Consider the following 7,523-nt stretch of genomic DNA (forward strand, 5'->3'; position numbering starts at 1 on the left):
CTGGTACTTTGAAAAAACAAACAAAATAGACAAAGTACTGGTCAATCTAATTAAAAAAAGGAAGGAAGAAAAGCAAATTCACAGCATTAAAGATGAAAAGGGGGACAGCACCTCCAATGAGGAGGAAATTAAGGCAATCATTAGAAATTACTTTGCCCAATTATATGGCAATAAATACAGCAATCTAGGCGATATGGATGAATATATACAAAAATACAAACTGCCTAGACTAACAGAAGAGGAAATAGAATTCTTAAATAATCCCATATCAGAAATTGAAATCCATCAAGCCATCAAAGAACTTCCTAAGAAAAAATCCCCAGGGCCTGATGGATTCACCTGTGAATTCTATCAAACATTCAGAGAACAGTTAATCCCAATACTATACAAACTATTTGACATAATAAGCAAAGAGGGAGTTCTACCAAACTCCTTTTACGACACAAACATGGTACTGATTCCAAAACCAGGCAGGTCAAAAACAGAAAAAGAAAACTATAGGCCAATCTCCCTAATGAATATAGATGCAAAAATCTTAAATAGGATACTAGCAAAAAGACTCCAGCAAGTGATCAGAAGGATCATTCACCATGATCAAGTAGGATTCATACCAGGGATGCAGGGCTGGTTCAACATTAGGAAAACCATCCACATAATTGACCACATCAACAAGCAAACTAGCAAGAACCACATGATTATTTCAATAGATGCAGAAAAAGCCTTTGATAAAATACAACACCCATTCCTATTAAAAACACTAGAAAGCATAGGAATAGAAGGGTCATTCCTAAAAATAATAAACAGTATATATCTAAAACCAACAGCTAATATCATCTGCAATGGGGATAAACTAGATGCATTCCCAATAAGATCAGGAGTGAAACAAGGATGCCCATTATCACCTCTACTATTTGACATTGTACTAGAAACACTAGCAGTAGCAATTAGAGAAGATAAAGGAATTGAAGGCATCAAAATAGGCAAGGAGGAGACTAAGTTATCACTCTTTGCGGATGACATGATGGTCTACTTAAAGAATCCTAGAGATTCAACCAAAAAGCTAATTGAAATAATCAACAACTTTAGCAAAGTTGCAGGATACAAAATAAATCCACATAAATCATCAGCTTTTCTATATATCTCCAACACAGCTCAGCAGCAAGAACTAGAAAGAGAAATCCCATTCAAAATCACCTTAGACAAAATAAAATACCTAGGAATCTATCTCCCAAGACAAACACAGGAACTATATGAACACAACTACAAAACACTCGCCACACAACTAAAACTAGACTTGAACAAATGGAAAAACATTAACTGCTCATGGATAGGACGAGCCAATATAATAAAAATGACCATCCTACCCAAACTTATTTATCTATTTAGTGCCATACCCATAGAACTACCAAAATACTTCTTCACTGATTTAGAAAAAACCATAACAAAGTTCATTTGGAAGAACAAAAGATCAAGGATATCCAGGGAAATAATGAAAAAAAACACATATGATGGGGGCCTTGCAGTCCCTGACCTAAAACTATATTACAAAGCAGCAGTCATCAAAACAATTTGGTACTGGCTAAGAAACAGAAAGGAAGATCAGTGGAATAGACTGGGGGAAAGCGACCTCAGCAAGACAGTATACGATAAACCCAAAGATCCCAGCTTTTGGGACAAAAATCCACTATTCGATAAAAACTGCTGGGAAAATTGGAAGACAGTGTGGGAGAGACTAGGAATAGATCAACACCTCACACCCTACACCAAGATAAATTCAAAATGGGTGAGTGACTTAAACATAAAGAAGGAAACCATAAGTAAATTGGGTAAACACAGAATAGTATACATGTCAGACCTTTGGGAGGGGAAAGGCTTTAAAACCAAGCAAGATATAGAAAGAATCACAAAATGTAAAATAAATAATTTTGACTACATCAAACTAAAAAGCTTTTGTACAAAAAAACCCAATATAACTAAAATCAGAAGGGAAACAACAAATTGGGAAAAAATCTTCATAGAAACCTCTGACAAAGGTTTAATTACTCATATTTATAATGAGCTAAATCAATTGTACAAAAAATCAAGCCATTCTCCAATTGATAAATGGGCAAGCGACATGGATAGGCAGTTCTCAGATAAAGAAATCAAAACTATTAACAAGCACATGAAGAAGTGTTCTACATCTCTTATAATCAGAGAGATGCAAATCAAAACAACTCTGAGGTATCACCTCACACCTAGCAGATTGGCTAACATAACAGCAAAGGAAATTAATGAATGCTGGAGGGGATGTGGCAAAATAGGGACATTAATTCATTGCTGGTGGAGCTGTGAATTGATCCAACCATTCTGGAGGGCAATTTGGAACTATGCCCAAAGGGCGACAAAAGAATATCTACCCTTTGACCCAGCCATAGCACTGCTGGGTCTGTACCCCAAAGAGATAATGGACACAAAGACTTGTACAAAAATATTCATAGCTGCGCTCTTTGTGGTGGCCCAAAACTGGAAAATGAGGGGATGCCCATCAATTGGGGAATGGCTGAACAAACTGTGGTATATGTTGGTGATGGAGTACTATTGTGCTAAAAGGAATAATAAAGTGGAGAAGTTCCATGGAGACTGGAACAACCTCCAGGAAGTGATGCAGAGAGAGAGGAGCAGAACCAGGAGAACATTGTACACAGAGACTAATACACTGTGGTATAATCGAACGTAATGGACTTCTCCATTAGTGGCGGTGTAATGTCCCTGAACAACTTGCAGGGATCCAGGAGAAAAAAACACCATTCATAAGCAAAGGATAAACTATGGGAGTGGAAACACCGAGAAAAAGCAACTGCCTGAATACAGAGGTTGAGGGGACATGACAGAGGATAGACTCTAAATGAACACTCTAATGCAAATACTATCAACAAAGCAATGGGTTCAAATCAAGAAAACATCTAATGCCCAGTGGACTTACACGTCGGCTATGGGGGGTGGGGGGGAGGAAAAGAAAATGATCTATGTCTTTAACGAATAATGCTTGGAAATGATCAAATAAAATATATTTTAAAAAAAATTGCTAATACATGCACTTAGAGAAAAAATAAAACATTAGCTTATTAAAAATTTTGTTTTTCTCTGTAAAGTTATTATTGAATAAATTGTTCCCTTAGTTCTTACTTCACTCTGCATCAATTCATAGGAGTCTTCCAAGTTTCTTTTGCAAGTGTCTCATTATTTTTAAAAAATAATATTCCAATAGGTCTTCATCAATGACACATGTAAAACCCAGTGGAATTGCGCATTGGCTATGGGAGGGGATTGGGAAGAGGGAGGGAAAGAACATGAATCTTGTAACCATAGAAAAATTGTCTTAATCAATTAAATAAAAATTTTAAAAATAATATTCCATTACATTTATATACCACAATTTGTTTAGCCATTCCCTAAAAGGAAGACACTTTCTTAGTTTCCAATTTGGGTCTACTACAGGAAAAAACTGTTATAAATGTTCTTGAACATATAGGTCCTTTCCCTCTTTGACGTCTTTGGGACATAGGCTTAGTAGTAATATAACTGGGTCAATGAATACAAAAAGTTTGTTAACTTTTGGGACATAGTTACAAATGGTACAGTATCTCCTAATGGGCAAGCAATTCTGCTATAAGAAATCATGACTAATAGGAGGGGGAGGAGAGAGAAATCCTCCCAAGAGTCAAGGAATGATTCCTTCTCAAGAGTTCAATCCTTCCAAAGGAGGTTCTTTTCTCAACTGCCTTCCTTTCTTGACCATTCTAGAGAGTGGGTCTTACGTGATAATTGGACTCACTGGAGGGGGCCCAGTGCTTTTTTGCCCTCTAAATTCCAACAAGTTTGATAGCCATACTTCTTTGAAACTAATAGAAGAGGTAACAAAATGTAAACATTTGCACTTCATTTCAGATCTTAAGATTGTTAAATGAATATATCTTTTTAAAAAGCATTTAATAAGTGTTTTCTATATGCTAAACACTGGGCTAAAGTTCCATGGATACAAACAGAAAAACTGAGATAATCATTGTTCTCAAGGATCTAACATTTTAATTGGGGAAATAATACAAAAATACCTTGTTATCTGTTACCCACCCTTTATATTTTGTAATTTCATCAATAGAACTGTAATGAAATCAATTTTTCAGGATTCTCCTGATTTTCTCCTTACCAGCCCCAACAATAACACTTAATACATAATTTATTATTATTTTTTCCTATTAACAAATCTCTTGGGTTTGGGGTTGGGGAGGAGAGCCAAGATGGTAGAGAAGATACAGGGATCCATCTTATTTCTACCAAATTACCCTTTCTAGAAAAAAAAATTATAAAATGCCTCAAAACAAACTCTGGAGAAGCATAACCCACAAAAAGACAAGAGAAGTAATTTTTCAGCCCAAAACAGCCAGAAGGCTGGCACAAAGGATCTGATGCACCAGGGTATAGGTAGAACACAGCACACCAAGGCAAGTCCCATCGAGACAACAGGCCTTGGACACAGCTGAAGCAGCAACCAAAGCTTCTGAACTCTCAGCCTCATGGTAAGGAAGGGTCCAATACTACTCAGAAGGAGATTACAGGGGTCCCCTTGCTGCCTCTGGGTGCTAGACTCTTGTATTGCCTAGAAGCAGAACTTGGTCACAGCCCTGGGGTACAGCTACAGAGTGAGAAGGAACAACAGCATATACCAGCACTTGCAGCCACATGGGAGTGGGGGTCCCTGGTCACAATTCCAAAGGGTAAAAGAGTGCTTGGGGTTACTCACAGATCAGAGCACAGGCTGGGAGAGTATTAAACACATATGTCTCTTTACATCATACCACCTTGGAAGAACTGAAAGCAGATAGATTCCCAGTGCCAGCTCTGAAGGCAGCTACACAAAGAACCTGAAGCTTGGAACAGAGCCCAACTTTAACAGGTTTTTTTAAATAAAAGGAAAGGAAAGGCAGGAAAATGAGCAAACAACAACAACAAAAAAGAAACTCAACATAGAAAGTTATTTTGGTGACAGGGTAGACTCAGATTCAGAAGGGGACAACAAAGTCAATATTAGGAAAAGAAATGAGAATGATACAGGAAAATCATGAAAAAGGAGTCAATAAACTTGATAAAGGAGGCACAAAAATACTGAATAAATTAATATTCTAAAAAACAGAATAGGGCAATTGATAAGAGGTACAAAAATCCAAAGAAGAGAATAATCTCTTAAAAAGCAGAGTTGAATGGGACAGCTGGATGGCTCAGTGTGTTGAGAGCTAGGTCTAGAGATGGGGAATCCTAGGTTCAAATCTGACTTCAGATATTTTCTAGCTGAGTGACCCTGGGCAAGGGTCACTTAATCCTCATTGCCTAGCCCTTACCACTCTTCTGCCTTGGAACCAATACATGGTATTGACTCTAAGACAGAAGGTGAGGATTTTATAAAAATAAAAAATAGCAGAATTGGAGAAATGGAAAAAGATGACAAAAAAAGATACAAAAATGTACCAAAGAGAAAAACTATTGGAAAGACAGAATTGGCTGGCTCTTTGGAAAAAGTACAAAAATTCACCGAGGAAAAGAACTCCTCACAAAGTAGAATTGGTCAAATGGAAAAAGAGGTATAAAGCCTCACTCAAAAAAATCATGTCTTTAAAATTAGAATTAAGCAAATGGAAGCCAATGACTCCATGAGACATCAAGAAACAATCAAACTCAAAAGAATGAAAAAAAAATAGAAGAAATATCTCATGGGAAAACAACTGACCCAAAAAATAAATCAAGAAGAGATAATTTAAGAATTATTGAACTACCTGAAAAGTCATGATCAAAAAAAAAAAGGAAACTGACTTGATATTCTAGAACCAGAGGACAAAATAGAAATAAAAAGAATCCACCAATCATCTCTCATCTTCTGAAAGACACCCCCAAAAGAATAACCCCCAGAAATATTATAACCAAATTCTAAAAGTCCAAGGTCAAGGAGATAATATTGCAAGCAGTTAAAAAGAAACAATTCAAATCATGGAACTATGGTCAGCATAACACAAGACTTAGCAGCTTCTACACTAAAGGATCCAAGGGCCTGGAATATCATATTCAAAGGTCAAGGGAGCTAGGACTTCAACCAAGAATCATGTACTCAGCAAAACTGAGTACAATCCTTGAGGGGGAAAAATGGGGTTTCAATGAAATAGCAGACTTTCAAAGATTCTTGAAGGAAAGACCAGAGCTGACTGGAAAATTTGACTCTTGAATACAAGACCTAAGAGAAGCATAAAAAGGTAAACAGGAAAGAGAAATCAAAAGACATTCAAAAAGGTTAAACTATGTATAGCCCTACGTGGGGAAATTATTCTTGTAACACCAAAGAACTTTGTCAATATAGGGGCAGTTAGAAGGAAAAAACATGGACAGAGGGTGAGGTTATGAGTTGAATATGATGGGGTGATATAAAAAAATTAAGGCATGAGAAAGAGAGATGTATTAGGAGGTGTGAATTTCAAAACTACTCAACCCTGTTCAAACCATTTTTTAGAGGATGGGATTTGGCTATTTTCTGATCATAGAGATACTTGGAATGACAGAATCAGGTCTTGGAAACTACAATCTCCACCCTACTCAGGGTAACAGGATTTAGGAAGGGCTGCAGCAAAGCTCAAGATTTAATTATTTGAGAATATGACTTTCAACAGACATGTGCAAAGGGGACAGACCTCTGGGTGGTCCTGGGTGAAGCTAGAGCCACCATTGGCACAGGTGAGACACAGGAAGTAAGGTAGAGGACAGCTGAGGAGTTCTGGGGACTTCCTATGTGAAGGAGAGGAGGTGGTTGGAGCCTGGTGCTTTGGAGTGGAGGCCCTCAGACTGTTTCTCCATTTTGGTCACGTGAGTGATAGGGACTGATCTCTTTTCTTTGCCTCAGCTATCCAAGGCCTTGGACCTTTGGCCCAGCCTAAGCAGAGTGGGTATTTAAGCCCTATTCCCTTCTCTCCCCCTTTCTCTCTCTCTCTCTCTCTCTCTCTCTCTCTCTCTCTCTCTAATACCTTTCTTCCTCCTGTTAGTAATTAAAAACTCCATAAAAGGTTGACTGCTGACTTGAGTTTTCATTTAGGAATTACATAGCTGAATTCCTTGGCGACCTTAAATTAATATATATCAGTCTTTTAATGTGATTTCCATCTCACATTGTGGCTGACCACATGGGAGTCTAAAGAATTCTCTCAATAAACTTCTGAATTTTCTTGTCTTTTTACTCTACCTTCTCATCACTTAGTCCCTTTTAATAGCTAACTCTGCTTAAAAACACAGCTGCTAGAACAAGTGAGTATAAAAAACTTCTCTCTTCTCTTTTCTCCTCAAGTTAAATTGGAATCAGCAGTTTTTCTTTTTCTTCCCTTTAATCTTAAGGGGCACTTGGGTGGCTCAGTGGATTGAGAGCCAGGCCTAGAGATGGGAGGTCCTAGGTTCAAATCAGACATCAGATACTTCCCAGCTGTGTGACTCTGATAGTTAGATAGAAAACA

This window comes from Monodelphis domestica, chromosome 1 (assembly GCF_027887165.1).
Source record: "Monodelphis domestica isolate mMonDom1 chromosome 1, mMonDom1.pri, whole genome shotgun sequence".
In the NCBI taxonomy this organism is placed as follows: Eukaryota; Metazoa; Chordata; class Mammalia; order Didelphimorphia; family Didelphidae; genus Monodelphis; species Monodelphis domestica.